General features: G+C 39.8%; 1 long non-coding RNA gene across 1 annotated transcript in view; it reads left to right on the forward strand.

Annotated features, from left to right (window-relative positions):
• Nucleotides 1-9,600: 9,600 nt before the first annotated feature.
• Nucleotides 9,601-24,987, forward strand: part of LOC128053727 (uncharacterized) — a 155,543-nt gene continuing 140,156 nt past the window's right edge. The window contains exon 1 of the long non-coding RNA XR_008199961.1: nt 9,601-9,633. This is a non-coding gene — a long non-coding RNA (uncharacterized LOC128053727). The remainder of the gene's footprint in view (nt 9,634-24,987) is intronic.

A 24,987-nucleotide genomic window follows, 5' to 3' on the forward strand; every position in this document is an offset into this window, starting at 1 on the left:
GTCAAATGTGGATTTCAACAGCACCTGATTGCTTTTCATAAAGAAACTTAAAAAAAGCCTTGGCCCTAAAGAGTTCTTTTAAATGCCTTTCCTTTTCATCTAGTGGGATTTATCTTTGTGTGTGTGCTTTTCACATGCTTATTGTATTTACAAGATGATTTTACATTTCTTAACCTTTTTGTATGGTGCATAGTTTTAAGCTGCAACATAGAACTTGACTGAGTTTTGAATTATCTTTGTATCATCCACCACATGTCCTCCTGGGCTTCTCTGGTGGCTTAGCTGGTGAGGAATCCGCCTGCATTGTGGGAGACCTGGGTTCAGTCCCTGGGTTGGGAAGATCCCCTGGAGAAGGGAACGGCTACGCACTGTAGTTTTCTGGCTTGGAGAATTCCATGGACTGTATGTATAGTCCATGGGGTTGCAAAGAGTCGGACACGACTGAGTGACTGAAACAACAATTTATACTCTACAGTGGGAAAACTTACTGCAGTTTAAAGATAAACTTAGAAAACGTGAGCTAAGATCACAAAATCATTAGTGATGATCCTAAGACTTCTTCAGGCAGTGTGACTTGTTATTAAAGACCTCAGTAGACTCTGGAAATGCAGTTACAATGTAGTTATTTCTGACTTTTTGAGAAGATAAATACAGTATCTTTTGTTTGTTTTCTTTTTAGGGATACCCATCTTTTGAGGTTTATACTATTTTAACTCCCCCGTCCCCTACCTCCCCCACCCCTCACCATGGCTGATCCCAGGTGGTAGAGTGGTATTTAAGCTTCCCAGGATGTCTTGGTCCTTCCTTTTGGAATAGTATTATTCTCCTTTCCTATCCTGTGATATAAATTCTTTAAAAGGACTTGACATTTTATCACTGATTTGACGTTTCATGCCATGCACTAAGTCATGTACAGTTGCACCATATTTAGGCTGTGGTTGGAATTTCATGAATAGATTGTTGGTCCCCTCTCTCTTGTCCTCTGATTTCAGAACAAAACCAAACGTCAGTTAGTAGTAAGACTTTACTGGGGCCCTCCGAGGGCAGGTTTTACTGGTGACTGAATTGAACCAGCATTTGTAAGCCTATGGAATGTGATGGAAACTCTTCCCTAAAGGATTGCATTGCTCTGGCAGTTGAAGTCTCAAGTATGGCCCAGATTTGTGCCTCTGCCCTCTGTCCTTGCCTTTAGGAAGATTTTTAATACCTCTGGTTTTGGGCCTCTGTTCCTCCTATACCCTGGAAACCATTCTGGAAATGGTTCAGAGGCACAGAAGGAAGGAATCTTACCCTCAGAATCATTAACTCCATCTCTCCTCCCCGTGTTCTCTCATCTGTCTGAGGAATAGTAGAGGGCTCTGTCCAAAGCATCCGAGTCAGACCTGGCTTTGTGTTTGAGCCCCTGTTTGTTAGTTGTGTGACCATAGGCAACATGCTTAACCTTTTTATGCCTCAAAACTCAAATGTACAGTTGAGGCTGAGCTAAACCGCTGGGCTTTGTGGTTTGGTGAAGCACCGTGGTGTCTGTCAAGAAACTTGTGCGCAACGTTGCAAGTTCACACTAAGCACTGGAGCCGGGTCAGTACTCGAAGCTGCTGTGTGTCCCTCTGGGATCCCACCCTCCTACCTCCTCTGGAGGGGACTGCTATCCAGAATATTATGTTCAGCACTCCCTTGCTTTTAAAAATAAGTGTATCTGTACACAATATAGTAGTCCCCCCTTATCTGAAGTTTCTCTTCTTATGGTTCTAGTTACCTCTGATTGGCTGTGCTCTGAAAATATTAAATGGAAAATTCCAGAAATAAACATTAAAGGGAAAATTCCTTTAAATGGAGAAGTTCATCAGTTTTAAATTGAACACTGTTTTGAGTAACGTGATGAGATCTGGTGCCGTCTCGCCCTGGATGTGAACCATCCCTTTGTCCAGCATATCCCTGCCTGTTAAAGTCACTTGGTGGTCATCGCAGTTATGAGATTGACTCTTGTGAAACTGCAGTGCTGTTAAAGGGTCTCTTATTTTACTTGATAATGGTCTCCAAAGTACAGGAACAGCGATGCTGGCAATTTGGATGTGCCAGAGATGAAGGGCTTGCTTTAAGTAAAAAGGTGAAAGTTCTTGATGTTAAAAGGAAAGAAATACAAATTGAAGATTTGTGGCAACCCCATGTCAGGCATTTGCTTACTTCGAGTCTCTGTGTCATATTTTGACAATTCATAAAATTTCAAGGCTTCCACCAGCAAAAAAAGGATTATGATTCCCTGAAGACTCAGATGATGGTTAGCATTTTTTAGCAATATTTTAAAATTAAGCTATGGTAATACATGGTTTTTTTTAGACAGAACGCTGCTGCTGCTGCTAAGTCACTTCAGTCCTGTCCGACTCTGGGCAACCCCAGAGATGGCAGCCCACCAGGCTCCCCCAACCCTGGGATTCTCCAGGCAAGAACACTGGAGTGGGTTGCCGTTTCCTTCTCCAATTGACATAATGTTATTGCTCACTTAACAGACAACAGTATAGTATAGATATAACTTTTATATGCACTAGGAAACCAAAATGTATGTGACTCCTTTACTGAGATACTCAATTTATTGCCGTGGTCTGGAGCTGAATCTGCAGTACCTCTCAGATGTATCTGTATAGGGGTCGATACTATCCATGGTTTCAGGCAGCCACTGGGGGATGTGAATAGAGAATAGAAAGAGAATAGAAAGGGACTGCTGTGTGTTTTTAGCTTTGCCTGTTTGGGCTCTGTGAAAATGTTGTCCCTGAAGAGTACTTTATCACTGCCAGTGAGTGTAGAACTCTTGGATCTCCGCCCATCTTTGCTGATGGGCATGGAGTTGGGGTTACAGTTTTTTTTGTTTTGGTGGTGTCTGGAAGGGGTAGGGTGATTTTTTATCTATGATTTTTTTTTTTCCCTTTTTTGTCTATCCTAGGCTTCCCTTTTACTGGTCCTTTAGAGCAAGGCTTCTGATACTGGGTCAGAGGTAGGGACAGTGTGTGACATCCCTGGGGGAATGAATCCAGTAAGGAAATAGAAATTGATGGGAACCAGATACACCATTTTATAGGAAGGGAAAGGGGTGAACCAGGACAAATCTTACAGTATTGGATTGAAATTCAGGGTGTCTGTATGAACTCATGGTTTTCAGTAGACACGGATATAGAAAGAAATGAAGAAGTAAGTGTGTGTGCATTTAAGTTTGTGTTTTCATTCAGTTAGATGACCTTGAAATAGTGATAACACAATTGCAGTATGCACACCTTGATCTTGGTTTCCAAATACCGTTTTTCCCCACTAAAATGGTTGAAATTATCAGACCTAAAAATACACTTTTTGGTAACTATCATCAAATAATTAATTTGGCCAAGAATTTTCAATGGACAGCAATCAAGTACTGGGTAAAAGTTTGTTGAGAATTAAGATATATTTATATAGTCTGAAAATACCACTTCAAAAAATACTTATTAATTACAAAGAGGAAAAGAGTCACTTTACAGTGGGGAAATTTGGCACATAGCACCCTAATCAAGTAATTTAAGTTTGCACTATCAGTCAGGGGAAAAAAAAATGGAAATAGCATACCACCTGGTAGGGTACAACAAGAAGAAGGAACTCTTCTCTGGTATTCCTGCTGAGAAGTCATAACTTGAAACTAGTCATCAGGAAGTTATCAGACAAACCCAAAGGAAGGGACATGCTACAAAACTGGCCTGACATCCTCAAAATTGTTGAGGTCATGAAAGTCAAGGATAGTGTGAGGAATTCTCGATTGAAACAGAGTATCGAGCTTTGAAAAGTCAGTGCAGTGTGACATCCTGGATTGGATCCTTTTACTAAAATGGACACTATGGGGTGGCTGGAGAAAGTCAAGGCTGGTCTTTGGATTAGGTGACCGTACTGTGGATTTGGTGACTGTACTGTTAATTTCTGGGTCCTGATGGTTGTAGTTATTGCAGGTTTGGAGGAGAATGTCCTTGTTTATAGAAATGACTCAGCAAACTCTGTAGGGGTGATAGACCCATGATGTTCGCTGTTAACTCTCAAGTGGGTTTCCCTGATGGGTCAGACAGTAAAACGTCTGCCTGCAATGCAGGAGACCCGGGTTCGATCCCTGGGTCGGGACGATCCCCTGGAGAAGGAAATGGCAGCCAGCTCCATAACTCTTGCCTGGAAAATCCCATGAACGGAGGAGCCTGGTGGGTTACTGTCCATAGGGTCGCCAAGAGTTGGACATGACTGAGTGACTTCACTTTCTTTCTCACGTAGTTTAGGGAAATTAAGTTATTCTAGTCTTGCAGCCTTTTTAAAAAATTTTTTTGGTAGGTTGACCTGAGATTATTAAAGAGAACAAAGACTTCTCCTGTGAGCTTACTTTTTCAAAACTGTTAGCTTATCAAGCCAGTCACATGTAAGGCTGAAGAGATTTCCTTTCTTGTGCTGTCTTGTCTGGCAACTGCCCTTCCTGTGCGGCTTCCTGTTATATCTCGATTTGTCTTTTGGTATTCCGGTTTATATTCACCATCATCTCCTTACTATGTTCTTTTCCCGGCTCATTATTTATTTCTCTTCACCTGTGTTTTGCTTTTGTGACAAAAAGCAAAATACTCCTTTCCAGGGAAAGTATGATTTACAGAAACTTTGCACTTTACTGTGTTGCAATTCAGTGATAATGCTGTATTTAATTTCAGCTTATTTTCTGTGTACTGTTCTTTTCTCCTCAGTTCTCTGGTGAGCTGTTTAAACTTTTCGCTTCTCCTTTTTTTTTTTTTTTACCATACTGCCTCTGCCTTAGTGCTGAGCACGTTCATGTTCAGACTTTTAATAAAATGTATTGGGCTGGTTGATTGCTGTCTTAGAATTTAAGTATTCAGAAAGTTTAAGCAGGTTTAGGGGAAATTGACGAATTCAGTGCTCTACTGATCCACAATCTAGCCGTCTTATGACTGTGTGTGTTAATGGTCAGCCCCCAGAGGTTTAGGATAAAGGCCCTAGTCTATAAAGTTGTGTGGTTCTAGATAGGAGTAGGATGCTGTGGGGGAGAGGGTTTATTGTCAGAGCAGCCTTTTAGCTCAGAGAACATTCCATGTAAGTTATCTATTTGATAGAATCTGCCCTTCCTCCTTAGTACAGAGAATCACAGTGTAAGGCCTTGAATTGTGCACACACCGCACCCCCCACCCTAACCCACCCCCTGCTTTCTTTGGTGGAACTAAATCCGTCATAGGGCTTGTTTTCCTTAGATAGGTTGGAGGACAAGCTTTTCTTCAGCAGTTACACTAATTTTCATATTTCTCAGAATGATCGAGGAAAAAAGCTTTTAAAACCCAGAGTGGTAGTTACATTGCACTTAGAACACTCCCACACATACAGGCTTTTCTTCAGCATTTTTTTTTTTTTTCTTGCTGCTTTTACAGTGTAGGTGGCCTTCTCTGGATTGCTTTGACAGGAAATTGAGCAACCTTTCTTTTTTGGAACAGAATATATTTTACTGCTGAGAGAGAAAGGAAAAAAAAGGAAATGTTTATGTTTTGAAATTTAATTATGAATTTTTGTTTAAAGGCTGATCTAAACCTAGAAAAATGAAAGGAGGGCTTAAATTTAAGATTGTGCACTAATATTTCTGAACCTTCCTATTCATTTTTGGATTTTCCTTTCTTCCTTCCCTGGAGAAAGAAAGGAAGACACCCAGATTACTTTGCTTCATAAAGCTGGAGCCATGGATGGATGTTAAGAGGCTTATCACTGCTGTTCTGCTTTTGTCTGAAGCTCTCTTCCTTCCCCAGGGGTCTTCTTTTTGTAGGGGAGGTAGAATGGGCTCTACATTGAGTGAACAGTCATCTTGAGTCTAGACTGTGTGTGAGCCCTGCCTTTGGGAAAGCATGTCATTCAGCAGAGCTTCCTCATCATTTGGCTTGTTTTCGGATGCTCAGGGCTGGGTGGGAAGCTCCAGATTGGAACCCTGCCTTGGGCACACATTCTACCTGGACCCCTGAACCCCCTGGTGCTTTGAGTTAGGAATGTGAGTCCACCCATCATCAGCTACCCAGGTGCTCGCTGCCTGGGGTGATTTGGGTGAGTTTGAGTGGTTCCTTGATAGCACTGGGGACTCAGGGGAAGAAATCAGACTGTAATTAGAATATATGGAAATGTCGTCCAGTTGGAATTCAGTAATCCTGGTGGAATCTTCTAAGTGTGTTTGGAAATCACCTCCTTTCACTTGAGTTTGAGGTTGGCATGTTTGTTCATGTAGCTAAGTAGGTTATAAGTGTCAGGTATGTTTTGTTTATGTAATTAGCTGGTTATAGCTTATTAAGATAAAAAAAACAGTACATATTTCAAATATTTCAGGCTTCCTTTCCCATTCTGTATGTGCAGTTTGTAGGGCAGGCATGTAAAAACTGCAAGTTTTATTATCTGGGGTATCTGGTGCTCAGAATATTCTTTATAGGTTCTTTTTCCCACAGTCTTTGTCTGATGTTTATACCACTGGTTATGGTAGGGTAGGAAGGACCCGTTGCAGGGTTTTCTGGAACTCTGTTCTGCTGTATTATGTAAGACCATAGTGCCGGGACTTGGTAAGCCCTCAGCGAGTGTTGTTTTGAATGCAGTTAACATAAGTTTTGAAGTCCCTTTATATTTGGCGGAATGAGTGATGGGAGTCCAAGGTGACAGGTTTGGAAGAGAAACTTACCACCTTGTCTTCAACAGGAATTGGAAATATCTGTGAGTGAAATTAAGTTTTGATTCTTCTTACTCTTCTAGTCTTCCACTTTATATGTTAAGGAACAGGGTTTGGAAATTAACCCAGTTTGAAATAGTGTTCACTTCCCCAAACATGAAAAAACGGATTTCTTGGAAGCTCTTTTGGACATGTATAGTCTGACTTATTTTAATGTTTTTAGAAATAGGTACATGTACTGGGACTTCCCTGGTGGCTCATACTGTAAAGAATCTGCCTGTAATGCAAGAGATGTGGGTTCGATCCCTGGGTTGGGAAGATCCTCTGGAGAAGGGAACGGCTACCTACCCTAGTATTCCTGCCTGGAGAATCCCATGGACAGAGGAGCCTGGTGGGCTACAATCCATGGGGTTGCAAAGAGTCAGACACCACTGAGTGATTAACACTTTTCACTTTTTTCACTGTGGGTTTTAATGCTGGGCATGTTAAAGTGCCGCATTCAATGTGCCAGCAAATTTGGAAAACTCAGCAGAGGCCACAGGACTGGAAGAGGTCAGTTTTCATTCCAATCCCAAAGAAAGCCAATGCCCAAGAGTGTTCAGACTGCCACACAGCTGTACTCATCTCATACGCTTGTAAAGTAATGCTTCAAGCTAGGCTTTAACAGTATGTGAACCGAGAACTCCCAGATGTTCAAACTGGATTTAGAAAGGGCAGAAGAACCAGAGATCAAATTCCTAACATCCACTGGATCATAGAAAAAGTGAGAGAATTACAGAAAAATATCAACTTCTGCTTCATTGACTACCCTAAAGCCTTTGACTGTGTGGATCACAACAAACTATGGAAAATTCTTCAAGAGATAAGAATACCAGACCACCATATCTGCCTCCTGACAAACCTGTATGAAGGTCATGAACCAACAGTTAGAACCGGACATGGAACAACAAACTGGTTCCAAATTGGGAAAGGAGAATGTCAAGGCTATATATTGTCACTCTGCTTATTTAGCTCCTATTGCAGAGTTCATCATGCAAAATGCTGGGCTAGATGAATCACAAACTAGAATCAACATTGCAGGGAGAAATATCAATAACCTCAGATATGCAGATGACACCACCCTTATGGCAGAAAGTGAAGAAGAACTAAAGAGCCTCTTGATGAAAGTGAAAGAGGAGAGTGAAAAAGCTGTCTTAAAACTCACTATTAAAAAAACAAAGATCATGGCATCTGGTCCCATCACTTCATGGGAAATAGATGGGGAAACAATGGAAACAGTGACAGACTTTATTTTCTTGGGCTCCAAAATCACTGCAGATGGTGACTGCAGCCATGAAATTAAAAGACGCTTACTCCTTGGAAGAAAAGCTATGACCAACCTAGACAGCATATTAAAAAGCAGAGACATTACTTTGCTGACAAAGGTCCGTCTAGTCAAAGCTGTGGTTTTCCAGTAGTCATGTATGGATGTGAGAGTTGGACCATAAAGAAGGCTAAGCACTGAAGTTTTGATGCTTTTGAACTGTGGTGTTGGAGAAGACTGTTGAGAATCCTTTGGACTACAAAGAGATCCATCCAGTCCATTCTGAAGGAAATCAACCCTGAATATTCATTGGAAGGACTGACGATGAAACTGAAACTCCAATATTTTGGCCACCTGATGGAAAGAGCTTAATCATTAGAAAAGATCCTGATGCTGGGAAAGAATGCAGGCATGTGCTACAGTCCGTGGGGTCGCAAAGAGTCAGACACGACCGAGCAGCTGAACAACAACAATGTATGTCTGATGCCTGCAGCCACAGGAAATGTCTTATGATTCTAGTAGAGTTTATATATAACTTATATGAAATGACCAGTGAGAGGACTGTGGAATTTCTAAATCATCAGAGTATTTGGTTGCTTTGGAACAGATTTCTCTATCTCATCACTGTTGACATTTTGGGCTGATTACGTGTACTGTGCTGAACCTTATAGATTGTTTAGCGGCATCCCTGGCTTCTACCGATTAAATCTGGTAGTGTATATCCCCTTCCTCTGTTGTGAAACCAAAAATATTTTCAGACATTGCAGGGTGTCCCGCAGGGTATAGAACTGCCCCTTGTAGAGAACCACTAGGCAAGTCTATCACCAGCTACATCAAAGTCACCTTGTTGGGGGCACTTCTTAGTCATACAGTTTCCTGGGTTTCTCCCCAGACTCCCTGATCAGATTATGTGGGGTGAGGTCCTGGATTGGCAATCTCCGTAGAGATTGAATAGTCAGGTTTAAGAATTTGTTATGCAAAATGACACAAAGGAACTTACTTACAATACAGAAAGAAAACAGAAAAAGACTCTCAGACTTAGAAAATGAACTTATGGGTTGCTGGGGTGGGGCGCGGGGCATGGGATGGTTAGGGAGTTTGGGATGGTCATGTACAAACTGCTGTATTTAAAATCGATAACCAACAAGGACCTGTTGTATAGCACATGGAACTCTCTCTGCTCAATGTTAATGTGGCAGTGTGGACAGGAGGGGAGTTTGAGGGAGAATGAATACTTGTATATGTATGGCTGAGTCCCTTCACTGTTCACCTGAAGCCATCACAGCATTGTTAATGGATTATACCCCAATTTTGTGGTATATAAATGTAAATTTTATGTTATACAATACAAAAAGTTCAAGAAAAAGAATGTGTAAATAGAAGTGGCTATTGGTTGGCTTAAATTTAGATATATGTTGACTACACATGAAGAGATTACAAATTAAAGAGGGTTTTAGAGGGAAGGTATAACATTTCACAGTTACGACTTGATTGGTAGCGATGATTTCCCCCTTTATTACTATTTTCAAAATTTGAGAATAATCTGATCATACTGAAGTTCATAATTATTTTACTCTAGGTTTTGTGAGAATACCTCAAGTTGGAGTTGGAAGGAAGATTTACCACGACTTTGAAGTGGAATCAGGTGAGTTGGTAGATTAGTTACAAAGGATCACTAAACTCAGAGTTTATTGTTAGAAAACCTGCCACTTAGGGCAAAATTTTGATTTGGTAAATGTGGATTCTGTATCTTTCCCCACTGTTTTTTCCTCCTCTGTTGTTCTATAGCTGAGAGGCAGAAACGGGGAAGACAGGAGATTCTTGGGCAGTTTTTAGTCATTGATTTCTGAATTCAACATTTTCATCATTATAGAGTAAATTATTTTTCTGGCAACCTAGTAATATTTTTTGCTACATGACTATTTTCATTCCATCAGCATTTCAGAGCATCTGTGTTTCTTAAAATTTGATGGGAGGTTGTACCCTAACCTGTGTCTAAATAAGAATCGTGTTAACCCTGATGCATTAGTTTATAATTTGAAACACCAAGCTCCTGAAAAATTAAGAGATGGCTGGATGAGCTGTTGGATTGACATTCGCCATTGATTCAGAGTGATTGCATTTGTTTACTGCTGGGTAGAGACCCAGTTCTGTCCTGGGCTTATCCCAAAGTTTAGTGGATATTTTTTGAACGCTTTATTTCAGTTGTCAAGGGACATTTCTCATTGAGCAAAATAACAGTTTAATTTGATAGAAAGAGACTTTTCTATAGGCTGAAATGCTGTAATATGCTAAGCTCCTAAATTCAGATAAAGTGATTTGGCATTAGGTAGGTTGCTTTGGTTTTGTTACTTTGTACTTAACCTTCCTCTTAGCCAGATGCTGAAACAATGAATTTGGAATTTTTTTATCCACTGCTTTGTCATAGCAAATTGCCTAAGGAGCCAGCTTTTCTGGAGTACTGCTTTCTATGAAGGACGGTCGAGGTTATCTGAGCATCTCACCTCTGCAAACCTTTGTGCAGAGCTGAGGGCTTCTTTTCAGATGCCCGCTGGGTAATTGGAGCACTGATTTCAAAGTGGCTTGCTATTTCTGACCTTCTTCGAATTTCAGTAAGAGAAAGGGGAAAATGATTATCTCTGAAAATGTTTTTCAAGTACATTAGGACACTTTCCTGTTAGCATTGATTTGACCATTCCCAGAATCATTCTTTAAGAGGTGGGAATCCAAGAAAGATTTTTAGATCTCTGTGATTTTTAACTGTTTGAAGAGCTTGAGTTGTTTTTTTTTTAATCAGTAACAAAACTGAATAACTACTTTTGAGAATATAGCTCTTTGGAACTATCAAAAACTGCTTAATGGTGAAGCAAACAGCCTGCAGGGCTGCTCCACGTAGGGAGCTGTAGCTCATGTACCTTGCAAAGAACAAAAAAAAAATCAGTGCATGTTGTTGAGCGCCCTCTGGTCCTTGTCTCAATCTTGGAAGTTCTTTTTCAAGATTTACTTTCTTTTCCCTCCTCAGTACCTGTGTACTATTGAAATGTGCACCTTCAGTGCAGTCCCTGTATGTCTTAAAGTATTTTAAACATTCTTAAATAAGGATCAGTTCCTGGTTGGTACACTTGAATATGACAGTTAGTGAAAGTGTTAAGTTTGAGAGTTACTGTGAGGCCAAGCTTGTGTAGCTTTTATGATGGAGCAGCCACACCCTGTCTTTTGATTTCGGTTGAATTTTTAATGGTGGTCATATCTGATGATGCTGGTACAGGACGTCTGTTAGGTGAGGTGGGAGAGTCTTCGCTTATGCATTCATACACGCTGGAGCTACTCAGACGGCAGAGGGGAAGAAGCCGTGATGGAACAGTTCTCCAGACCTGCTGGTGGCCTGACTGTGGCTTTCGAAATCCATACTCCTTTCTTAACTTCTGTTTAAGAAGTATCCAAACCATTCCCTTCCTGCAAGATAAAAATCCAGAAAGGCAGAAAATACCCAAGAAAACCCAAACTCACAATACCTTGTACTGTACTTTATATGTGGTCCTGTGTGTATCTTGGAGAAGGAAAATGGCAACCCACTCCAGTATTCTTGCCTGGAGAGAACCCCATGGACAGAGGAGCCTGGCAGGCTGCAGTCTGTGGGTCACAAAAGTTGGACACGACTTGGCGACTAAATCACCACCATGTATATCTTATTAAGTGCATCATTTTTATACTTTTTATTTATGCTTTTGAGTAGTGTTGTTCTGGAATAGAACTGAGAAAGCATGCTTTTTTCCTTTCCTTAAATTAAAAAAAAAAAATGCTGTGTTTTTTCTAAATACCCAATGAGAAACAGTAATGTTAATTGAAAGTGATCTCTGACTAAAGTATGTGCTTTACGCTAAAAACATTTGAAACATTCGAATAATTTTCTCCAGTATATTTTTCTTTGGATTTTCCCATTCTTGTATAGACAGTTATTTACTCATAGCTGAGTGAGATAGTACTTACATTTTTTCCCTTTGTTGCAGTGTGGTTATTGGATGCTGGGCTTCTGCTTTTCATGAGAGAATAACTAAGGACGTTTTTTTAAAAAGTAATTTGTTTATTTTTAACCTTGCTGGGTCTTCACTGTTGTATGGGCTCTTCGCTCGCGGTGAGCAGGGGCTGCTCTCTCGTTGCGGTGCATGGACTTCGCGTTGCAGTGGCTTCTTTTGTTGTGGAGCAGAGGCTCTAGGGTGCCTGGGCTTCAGTAGCTGCAGCACGTGGGGCTCAGTTACAGGCTCAATAGACGTGGCACACAGGCCCAGTTGCTGCGTGGCATGTGGGATCCTCCCATGTCAGAGATCAGTCTTGTGTCTCCTGCGTTGGCAGGTGGGTTCTTTACCACTGAGCCTCCAGGGAAGCCCCTGAGAAAATTTTATAAAGCTCTCCACTTCTTTTTTATTTTTTTTTCTTCAAAATAAAAAGAACACTGGTCACATTTACTTAGACTAATAGCTTGTGGATATGAAACACAAAAGTAAAGACATCCATTTTGTTGTTTTATGGGAAGTCCCAACCTTTTCGTAAGTGTAAAAAGGAAAGAAAAAAGAGTTAGTGATTCTCCTAGACTTTCCTCGGTGTTCTGTGGAGTGGCAGCAAGAAATGTAATAATCAGAATGCCTTACGTTGGTCATCAGGATGATAGACTGTTGATTACAGATTCACAAATGAGTTAAAAAATGGAAGCTGGGATAACATTTTCTCCCTGGCTGTCTGTCCTGTAGATTCCCGTCTCATCCACTGAGCACCCTGTTTTCTCATTATTTCTACAAATTATGTCTACCTTAAAACATGAGAGAACTGCTCTTCAGATCCAGTACAATTTCCTCTTTAAACATAGCCCAGAGACAGACGGTAGATTAACTAATGACAGGAGTTTGAATATATTAATGCAAAGAAGAGCTCAAATATTTACCTGAGTAGATTTGTTGGATTCTGAGGCTCATCCTGAATTGGAGTTTCACAGTGGGATTGAGGGTACAAAAGGGAATCAATATTTTCAAATATATGCCAGCTTAAATTTTATTTTTTTAATCTTAATCTTTTTCTGAATTTTTACTTTGTATTGGAGTATGTACATGCATGCTTATCACTTCGGTCACGTCCAGATCTTTGTGACCTCATGGACTGTAGCCCACCAGGCTCATCTGTCCATGGGATTCTGCAGGCAAGGATACTGGAATGGGTTTCCACGCCCTCAATCCCAATCTTCTAATTGATCCGTCCCCCATAACTCTCCCTTTTAGTAACCATAGGTTTGTTTTTTAAGTCTGTGAGTCTGCTTCTGTTTTGTAAACAAGTCATTTGTATCATTTTTTAAGATTTTTCTCAGAGAAATACTAGCTGAAATTTTATTAACTAAAAGTGAAAGTCGCTCAGTCATGTCCAACTCTTTGCGACCCCATGGACTATACAGCCTATGGAATTCTCCAGGCCAGAATACTGGAGTGGGTAGCCTTTCCCTTCTCCAGGGGATCTTCCCAACCCAGGGGTTGAACCCAGGTCTCCTGCATTGTAGGTGGATTCTTTACCAGCTGAGCCACCGGGGAAGCACATTAACTGAAAGCTAACTATAATGTAATACGAAGGTAATAAAAATTTAGAGTAGCATAAGAATGAGTGCAGAGTTTTCCTTTTATCTTTGGCCATGACTAATTTGACTTGAATTTTGTATGCCCAGGGATCACTTCAACATTATTTGATTATGCTAATTTGTTATTTAAAGGCTTCTTCTTTGTTCTTAAAAAAGAAAACATTTTAACAGCCTGTAGAACTGTTGTGTGACCCCTTCACATTTGCTAATCCTAGCATCACCTTTTTCTTTTCAGTCCGAAAAAGTTTTCGCTAAATTCTTAACCTTTATCTTTAGAACCTGAGAATACAGTTTCCACATCTAATAGAGCATTGCCTCTTCTGAATTCATTCTAGGGATGAATAGAACCCATGGGAACAGGAATTAAGTTATCTTTGGAGCTGTGTCTTATTCCTTAGTACCTGCTCATATTCTCAAGGCCCTGGATTTGTATGGATTCGATTCTTTACAATGATACCATGTTACCCACTTTGTTGACTGTCTAATAAATTAAAATTTGCTCATAAAGATTTGAGCTTCTTACATAAAGAATCAGAGAATAGAGAAGCAAGAACACGAACTGTGTGTGAGCGTGAGTGGAGGTCAGGGTAGGAAGTATGCAGAGCTTTGCTCCGTTCCTGCCTCCCCTTCCAGGCTTGAAAACTAGGGGTGAAAGTGTTCTTGAACACCTGGCTTCTGGGAGTGGACCACAGGATGGAATGGGAGGTGAAGCTTGGGGAGAGCTTGCACCTGCCATTTCTTCATGATACCCTGATGCTTCTCAAAGGGCTTTGGAAACTCTTAGGTGGTGGAGTCTTAATTTAAAACCTGGGCTTTGTTTTAATGTTTGTCAGGGAAGCCTGGTGTGCTGCAGTCCATGGGGTCGCAAAGAGTCGGACACGACTGAGGGACTGAACTGAAGAATCTTTTAGATATAAAAGGAAATCGTAAATGTCTTACCAGTGTTTGAGTGGCTTTTGTCAAAATCCCATAAAAGCCAAATTCATATCGTATCGCAGGTGAAGTCTTATGTGTAGCGATATCCAGTAATGCTGTGCTTTGGGCATTTTGGTACTCCTCCTGGGAGGAGGGCTTTATTATGTCTTTTTGAAAATGGCTTTTAAGCATTGAAGGCTTGAGGAACTACCAAGTTCTGTGCAGTTCACATCTGCGTAGAACATGCTAGAGTTTCTAGTGAGTCTATGAGAGGTTTGGGTGTACAGTCCTTCCAAATAACATCAGCCTTTTCAGAGCAGGGGATGTTTCTCAAACTGTTGTTTGTCTCTGCACATGGCTAGCTCTGTGTTCTTCCCGTAATGGTTTCCTTAATGAAAATGGACTGATCAGTGCTCTGGAGGCGTCTTCAGTAGGTAAATAATGAATGGTTGCTCAAAAACTAATAGACTTTGATTTTTTTTTTTCATGGAGTCATTAAAAAAAAAATCTAACTCAATTCAGTGACTGACTGCTTTCTGCTACCAACTGATGTTTTCCCAGTCAATTGGAAAATTAATGGTTTGAGAAATGGACCAGGTAACATTTGATGGGTAGAGGGACCTCTGGGCGTGTTCTGACCTTAAAGCTTTCATGGTTACAAGCAGTAGGATATTTATTCTACTGCTATTGCCACTTTTTTTCTCTCTGAATTTATTAGTGGAAAAGTTAATTAAGTGTATACCTATTTAGTGCCTAATATATAGAGAGAGCTTTTTGCTTCATGTTGACCAGGAAAAAAACACACACACGAAAAGAAATGCTTCGTGTTTTTCTGGAGGGGGAGATAAGATATAATGAAAAATTGTCATACTAAATAATCAAATGTAATTAGGCCTTTAGTGGAAGTATATGTAAAATGCATTTAGGTGTCAGCAGAGGGAGAATTAAAATCCACAGAGGTGGCATCATTAGAACTGGCATTGAGAGACCTATCCATCTTTCCATCCATCCATCCATCCATTTACCATCCATGAATACATCTCCCAAAAGAGTAACATTTGTTTCTTCAAATAATCAAAGTAATTCATATTTACTGTGTAAAATCTGGATGTTTGTAAAAGGCCCAGATGTCAAAGTAAAAATCGCCCAGTTCCCACCAGCTCACCCATCTGCTTCCACCAGAGACAGCTATGCTGCTGCTGCTAAGTCGCTTCAGTCGTGTCCGACTCTGTGCGACCCCTTAGACGGCAGCCCACTAGGCTCCCCCACCCCTGGGATTCTCCAGGCAAGAACACTGGAGTGGGTTGCTATTTCCTTCTCCAATGCATGAAAGTGAAAAGTGAAAGTGAAGTCACTCAGTCATGTCCAACTGTTAGCGACCCCATGGACTGCAGCCTACCAGGCTCCTCCATCCATGGGATTTTCCAGGCAAGAGTACTGGAGTGGGCTGCCATTGCATTCTCTGAGAGACAGCTATACCTGCAAGCATTTTCACTTTTTATTTGTGAGCTTTTTCAAACATTCACAAAAACAGGACAGCACAGCAAGCTCCCATATACCCATCAATCTAGCTTCAACAAGTACAGGCATCTTACCTTTCTCATTCACTTATCTTCTTCCTGTTTGTATGGTTTAAAAACTTTTTGTGTGTGTATTTTAAAGCACAGACCGAATATTGTACCATTCAACCTACAAAAATATCACTAAGTATTTTTTTAAACAGAAAATGACTTTAAAGTGAGTCACAATATCATTTCCCTTAATGAAATGAATGATTATGATTTAATACTATTTACGTCTAGTCTGTCCTAGAGTCCATGTTCACCTTCCTCCTTTGTCTCAGAATTGTCATCTTACAGTTTGTTGGGATCAGGATCCCAGCCTGAGGAACGCATTGCACCTGTCACTTTAAAGACTTTCTTAATCTGTAACACTGTCCCTTGTTTCCTTTTTGTTCGTGTAATTTATTGTAGAAGAAACTGGGTCATTTGCTTTTTAGGATTGCTAGCATTTTAAGAATTTTCTTTCATTTTTGTCCTACGTGACTGTATGTTTTAAAAGCAAAGCTGGGATCATGTTTTGCATGCTGTTTTTAACAATAATATAAGGAGGATATTTTGTTATTTTTTACTCTGTTATTATTTTTTCTTTTCTGTTAAATCTTATGGCATTAAAATAACTAAAAATGAGAAAGATGCATTCGATCGTATTTAAAGTAAATCTTACTTTGATTATATGTAGTTTTACAATAAATTGGTTATTTCTCTTTTTCCTTCCCCCTCCTTCCCCCCTTTCTCCCTGCCTCCATCTTTCCTCACTTTAGTAGCAGTTACAGATAGATATAACGTTGGTGAGGTGGTTCCCTAAATTTAGAGCCATTTTATTTTCCCTGAGGAATAGAAATGCGTGGTTGTATAAATGAGATGGTTCACTGACAGGGTCGCAAATAAAGAAAGTAAGTGGTGCCCATGCAAGGCCCTGATGTTCTGGAGAGTCCCTACCAGAGGGGGACCCTCTTTCTTATTGTTAGTGTAAGCTGATCTTTATTAAAAGTTAGGTTTGCATTCTCACATTAATGTTTGTCGCTGGTGGGAAAGGATTCTTAGTGGTTAAAAGGGAGCATGACTGTTTTCATTTAGTGATGTTAACATAATTTTGTCATTTCTACATTAGGTCCTTTTTCAGTTACTGTAAAAAGTTTTTAAGCTGGGAAAAGAGTATGTATACAGGCTCCCACCAGTAATAATGTGTTATACCAGCTGAAGCTTCATGTGGCCATTAAGTTGACAGTCTTCTGTTCTTCATCAGATAAAACCCCAGCTTTATTCATGATGTTTTGGTTGCCCCTGGTAGTTTGTCTTCTTTTATACTTAATTAGATTTTAATTTAGCAGTGTTTGTGGAGATATCTGCAACACAGAGATATTGTGCCTTATTCTATAATCCTGCTATTTGATAACCCAGTAACATCCTTGCAAGGTGTTTTTTAAAATTAACTTTTTAATAAAAGTAATAAATGAGTTTATAAGATTTATTCCCTGTCTACTCTTGCTGGTTCCCCAGAGGCAAACACTTTGTTGATTTGGTATTTATAATATAAATGTATTTTGTGTTTTTCACATTAACATGTTTCAGGGGATCTGTCCGTGCTGGTTGAAATAATCTAGTTCATCGTTTTAAACTGCTGCTTATGTTATGTGGACTAATCATGGGAAAATACCATAGTTTTTGTGCCATTTTCCTATTGCTGATCTTCTATATTGTTTCCAGTAGTTTCTGATTACAAATGAGGTTGCAAAGAATATCCTTGTCCTTGGCACTGTGTACGTGGGCATATGTTTCTCTAGGCAGTTGTCAGGTCATGGGGTATTGTAATAGATACTCCCAAATTGTTTTAGTACCAGAGTGGCTCCCATCAGTAGAGAGGGTTTAATCTAAATATATGTTCTTTAATTTCACATATTTATCTAGAGAAATGGGATGGGGCAGGGGCTAAATTTGAAGAGCTGACTTACTTACAAATAAGTAGACCTCATTAACTTCTAAATTTGGTTATAAAGTTTTAAGGCTAGTTTTATTTATTGGACTCTCTTGCTGCCAGATGTGAATTTATACATACGGAATTCTACAGTTAAATAATGACAGGTAAATTGTCATAATGGCTGTTGAGCTTTTGTATAGAAATAACAGCTCATTTTAGAATCTGCATTGAGGACTATGTTCAGTGCTTCTGAGGATGGATGGCTCCTTCAGTTTACTGCTCACCCCTGTTCTAACTGCTAAGGAATGTGTTGAATGTTCAGGGTAACACCTACCTCTTAATGGACTCTGCAGGAATGCATAATTAAAGAAGCCGCTGCTGCCACAGGAAGACATAGCATTCTTTGTCCTGTGGTTTCCCTTGAAGGACTTCTTAGAGAACACTCTTCAGAGTAAAGAACGTTCTATGCCCTTTCCTTTCCTTTGTCTGGCATGACAGGGAAGATAGATTCAGTTCCTTTATTCCTTTGCTCTCTTAAGAAAAGAATATAGCCATTATTTTATTAGGTGCTTATGTTCAGGAACTCGGATTTTTTAAGTCAGTTTTAATATTGTTGTTGTTGTTTAGTTGCTAAGTCATGTCTGACTCTTTGCGACCCCATGGGCTATATCGCCTGCCAGGCTCCTCTGCCCATGGGATTTCCCAGGCAAGAATACTGGAGCAGGTTGTCATTTCCTTCTTGCTCCGGGGATCTTCCCAATTCAGGGATTGAACTCAGAGCTCCTGAACTGGCAGGCAGATTCTTTACCACTGAGCCACCTGGGAAGCCCGTCTTAGTATCATGCCCCCTCTTTCTCCACAGTAGTTATCATGCATATTCTTAAAGCCCTGTAACCAGAGGTCCCATCGGGATGCTGAGCCTGTCTCTCTTCATCTATCAAATGGGCTCCCAAGACACGCACCTCGAAGGGTTATAGGGTGTTCGGTGCCAGCACAGTGCCTCCGAGGAAGTGAGCTGTCCAAATCACGTGGTCTGCCCTTCCCCTGAAACATACGAGGAAACCAAGCCTCGGAGTGTGAAGTGACATACACTCTCCCCTTCAGTTTGTCTTAATGGCTAAGATAATCTCTGCCGCACATCACGTCACACTGTGTCTCTGCTTCTTGAGGAAGTACAGTGGTAGCTCCCACGCACATCTTGCTTCTTGCCTGGCATTTCCTTGTCTTCTCTCCACCTGTCAGGCATCTTTTCCTCCTCTGAGACGTGTTCAAGTTCCTTTACTGAGGGAGGCTGTTCCGGCTCACCTGACAGATGGATATTATCTCATGTCCTCATCCCCTGAGATGTGTCTTTGACTGTGGACATTTGAGCTCATTTGAAGGTTTCTTGGAAAACTCTTCTCTCCCCCATATTATGTAGAAAGCACCTGTACCATAAATGCTGGTTATTTAGGGGGAAATAACTGCTTTAGAAGACAGCTATATTTGTTAGCAGCACAATGTTATTTCTGTGTTTTGAAAGGGAAAATTTCAGTGGAAAGAGATAAGCTCTGAATGTGCATCACACCATGCTTTTATCATGCTGCTGCTGCTCACAGACCTTTGTTCTGCCTTTTACACAATCATCTTTAAGCCTAGTCAGTTTGAACTAAGGATTATGTTAAATAAACAAGAACAAAACTCTCCTCTGATCGATCATGTATCATTGCCTATGGATAAGTTGCCTGTGACTTTCCCTCAGTGTTCCCATCTTTTTTCTGTGCTGTAAAAAGTGGTCAACAAAATAAGAGTAAAAAAAAAGATCAAGTAGAAATATGCACCTGTAAGGATAGCTTGCAGATGTTATATGTGGACTAACCAATACATAAAAGTGCACGTGAAAGCCAAGTTAGAAACTTTTTTAGTCCTGAATATGAATGAAGGCACAATTCAGCGAATGTTTCATTGTACAGCATACATATTTTAATTTCATTTCAACAAGTTGAATAAATCCTTTTCTCCTTGACTTGAGAACTGCTCATATATGACGCTGGCTCATATGTAGGCCACTCTGGAAATAGGGAGAAAGTAATGTGGGTAAGCTTCTTCTCCCAGTGCACAGACCAAATGGGTCTGTTGATATGTGAGTTTGTGTGAAAAGACTGCAGTGCCTTAGTTTATATTTGGGGTGTGAAGAGATCCAGAAGGAGCCTTAACTGTCATCTGTGCATTTTGTGCCTTAAACAATAGGGGTTCACAGAGATCAGTGTCTGCCCCGTGTTTTATCGCTTTATGGTGTGGAGTGTAGACTTAAGGCTCTGAGTTGGTGGAAATGGAACAGCACTACTCATGCTTTGGGGGCAAATTCATTAGCATTCCTTTACCCGTTCAAGGACCTTAGAATATTTCCTAAGTCATTTGTCTTCTGTCTTTTGAATGTTTGGAAAATTAGATGTTGATGGGGTTGGAGGCTAGGATGTTTTTCTTTGGACACTCTGTTTTAAAAAAATTTTATTGAAGTATAGTTGACTTACAGTGTTATATTAATTTTTTCTGTACAGAAAAGTGATTCAGTTTTCTTGTGTATGGTTATATATATATATATATTCTTTTCCATTATGGTTTGTGATAGAATATTGACTGGAGTTCCCTGTGCTACACAATAGGACCTTGTTGTTTATCCATCCTATTATGTATAGTAGTTGACTTCTGCTAACCCCAAACTTGCATTCCTCTCCCCTCCCTCTTGGCAACCACAAGTTTGTTCTCTATATATAAATCTATTTTTGCTTTGTAGATATGTTGATTTGTCTTGTGTTTTTGATTCCACATATAAGTGACACCATCTGGTGTTTTTCTTTCTCTTTCTGACTTCATTTAGTATGATAATCTCCAGGTCCATTTGTGTTGCCGCAAATGGCATTATTTCATTGTTTTTGATGACTGAGTAATATTCCAGTGTGTGTGTGTGTGTGTGTGTGTGTGTGTGTGTGCGTGCGTGTGCGTGCACGTGTATGTACATACATTTTTCTCTGGATATATGCCCAGCAGTGGGATTACTTGATCATATAACAACCGTATTTTTAGTTTTTTGAGGAACCTCCATACAGTTTTCCATAGCGCCCGCACCAATTTACATTCCCACCAACAGTGTAAATAAGTGATATTTATCTCTGAAAAGCATTTCATGGCCATTCTGGAAAACATTTTTGAAAATCCAAGGGTGTTTCACCTTTTCAAGTCTTGACATTAATTATGCCTAACTTTTACCGTAAGGGCTTCATTTTATCTTTATAGTCCCTGCAGCTCCAGCACAGAGCAAAATGTTGGAGGGTCATTTATCTAACATGCCTCCATGTTCCTAACCAAATCGCCAGTGAGAAGCACTTCACCCATCTCTGCTCCTTGCTTCCCTTTTCCGTATCATTATGAACTAAGGATCAGAGGAAACTCCTAGAACTGTTTGGATATTTGAAATACAAAATTCCATACTAATGAAAAATTGAGCCTAATCATTTCAGTCTCATTGATTGAACTCTTACCGTGTGGCAAATACTCTCCAGATTCCTTGAGGACAGAGCTGAGCTGGCTTGGCCTCCACCTTTAAGGACCTAAAACCTAGCAGGTGAGGCAGGTATGCGTTTAGGTGCAGTAATGGAAGTATTAGAAGTGCTGAAGCAACACGTGTACCCTTGGTGTTTCTCATTAGCAGTATGTAGAAGGATATGGATGCCATGAATGATGAAAGTACAATCACAAAGTAATTAGGTTTTTTAAAATTAAATCTTATGTTTCAAATAATTAGTACATGCCCATAGAGTAAAATCCAAAAGGTTACACAGTGAAGCTAAAGTGTGTAGATTTTATTTGGATTTCATCAGTTTTTCTGCTGATGTCCTTTTTCTCTTCCCGGATCCAATCCAGAAATGTCATATTGCATTTAGTATGTATGCTTTCTAAAGTTTGAAGTGAAGTTGCTCAGTCGTGTCCTACTCTTTGTGACCTCGCATTGTAGTGGCTGCAGTCACCATCTACAGTGATTTGGGAGCCCCCCAAAAATAAAGTCCCTGCAGATGGTGACTGCAGTCATGAAATTAAAAGACGCTTACTCCTTGGAAGGAAAGTTATGACCAACCTAGATAGCATATTCAAAAGCAGAGGCATTACTTTGCCAACAAAGGTCCATCTAGTCAAGGCTATGGTTTTTCCAGTGGTCATGTATGGATGTGAGAGTTGGACCGTGAAAAAAGCTGAGCGCTGAAGAATTGATGCTTTCGAACTGTGGTGTTGGAGAAGACTCTTGCGAGTCCCTTGGAGTACAAGGAGATCCAACTAGTCCATTCTAAAGGAGATCAGCCCTGGGTGTTCTTTGGAGGGAATGATGCTGAAGCTGAAACTCTAGTACTTTGGCCACCTCACGTGAAGAGTTGACTCATTGGAAAAGACTCTGATGCTGGGAGGGATTGGGGGCAGGAGGAGAAGGGGACGACCGAGGATGAGATGGCTGGATGGCATCACTGACTCAATGGACGTGAGTTTGAGTGAACTCTGGGAGTTGGTGATGGACAGGGAGGCCTGGCGTGCTGCAATTGACGGGGTCGCAAAGAGTCGGGCATGACTGAGCGACTGAACTGAACTGAACTGAAAAAAATAAAGTCAGCTACTGTTTCCAGTGTTTCCCCATCTATTTGCTATGAAGTGATGGGACCAGATGTCATGATCTTAGTTTTCTGAATGTTGCGTTTTAAGCCAACTTTTTCACTCTCCTCTTTCACTTTCATCAAGAGGCTTTTGAGTTCTTCACTTTCTGCCATAAGGATGGTGTCATCTGCATATCTGAGGTTATTGATGTTTCTCCTGGCAATTTTGATTCCAGCTTATGCTTCATCCTGCCCAGTGTTTCTCATGATGTACTCTGCATGTAAGTTAAATAAGCACGGTGACAATATACAGCCTTGATGTAATCCTTTCCCAATTTTGAACCAGTCTGTTGTACCATGTCCAGTTCTAACGGTTGCTTCCTGACCTGCATACAGATTTCTCAGGAGGCAGGTCAGGTGGTCTGGTATTCCCATCTCATTAAGAATATTTCACAGTTTGTTGTGATCCACACAGTCAAAGGCTTTAGTAAGTGAAGCAGAGTAGATGTTTTTTGGGTATTGAAGAATATGAATCCTTAAACTGGTGTAGCCACTGTGGAAAACAGTATGGAGTTTCCTTAAAAAACTGAAAATAGAACTCCTCCATGATCCAGCAGTCCCATTTACTGTTATCTATTGAAAGAAAGCAAAAGCACTAATTTGAAAAGATATATATGCACCCCTGTGTTCATCACATTGTTATTTACGGTAGATACCCCATGCTTTCACTTATATGTGAAATCTAAAACACAAAACAAAACAAACAAAAAAACAAACAAAATCCAGACTCATAGAGAACAGACTGGTAGTTGTCAGAGGGGAGGGGATTTGGGTTGGGCAGATTGGGTAAAGGAGGTCAAGAGGTACAAGCTTCTGTGTATAGAATAAGTCATGGGAATGTAATGTACGGCATAGGAATATGGTCAATAATACTGTATTAACTTAGTATAGTGACAGATGGTATCTAAACCTTTTGTGGGGATTATCTCATAATAAATACAAATGTCGAATGACTATGTTGTACACGTGTGACGAATATAGTATTGTATGTCAACTATAATTCAGTTAAAGAAAAAAAAAGCAAATGCCATTCAGCTAAAAAGGGACCCTGCCAAGAATAGAAAGAAAAAAAAAAGCACTACCATCTGTCACACATTTATGTCTTTTTGGTATAAAATTATTTCCCCCACTAAAAGCCACCTCAACATATCTTCACATCTTTGATAAGTATTCCTAAACTATCCTCCATAGATGTATAAATTTACATTCCCATCAGCAATGTATGCCTACCTTCCTCTTTCCTCTTTCTGGTAGTGTGTGAATAAACCTTTTGATCCTTGTCAGTTTCATAGCTGAACAAGGGGATCTTGTTGTGGTTTTCCTGTGAATTTTTCTCGTTATACATGAGGTTACCCATACTGTTGAGTATTTAAGAGTGGATTTCCTTTCTGTGAATTGACTCTTGTGATCTTTTGCCCATTTATCTAATGAGATAAACTCTTTATGTAAAAAAAAAAAAAAATTAGCTCTTTGTGATAGGACCTGCTGATTTTTTCGCCTGGGTTTATATTTTGTCATTTATTGTAGCTTTTGCCACATGGCAAACTTATTATTTTTGGATAATCAAAATTTGTTCATCTTTTATTTTATGGGTTTTGGATTTCATGTCCTACTTGGAAGGGCTTTACGCTCTCAAAGAGGATAAACAGTATCTCCTGGTTTCTTTTAATATATTGTAATTTTCTGAATGTTTACATTTTTTGATCAATTTGGGGTGAGTTGTGAGTTGACACCCCATTCTCTTGTCTGTACCATTTATTCAGCAATTTATCCTTTTTGCCTTGATTTTGAATGTCACGTTTTATCCTATATCAAACTCTGTGAAGTATTTTTAGAATTTTTATTTTATCCTTGGTTTTATGGTCTATTCATGAACCAACTTCACACTTTCGTTACATATTTATAAGATATTTTACTATCTGGCAAGAATTAAAGCTGGTTTCCTTTATTACTCTGTTTTTAATTACTCTCATTATTCTTGCTCATTTATTTTCCCATATGAACCTTAGATTCAGATTCTGAACTTTCATTTGTGATAAATTTACACATTCATTTAGATTTTTCTAAAGCATTGATCCTCTAGGAATTTTTTGGTATAGTGCAAGTGTTTCTTGTCTTCTTCATTTTTTCAGTTGAAGTAAAATTGACATAGGATGTATTACTTTCAAGTGTACAACATAATGATTTGACATTTACATACACTGCAGAATCATCACCACAATATGTATAGTTAATGCCTGTTACTATGCATAGTTCCTTTTATTTTTTCTCTTGTGATGAGGACTTTGAGGATCTCTGTTAGCAACTT

Source organism: Budorcas taxicolor, chromosome 10 (assembly GCF_023091745.1).
Source record: "Budorcas taxicolor isolate Tak-1 chromosome 10, Takin1.1, whole genome shotgun sequence".
Classification (NCBI taxonomy): domain Eukaryota; kingdom Metazoa; phylum Chordata; class Mammalia; order Artiodactyla; family Bovidae; genus Budorcas; species Budorcas taxicolor.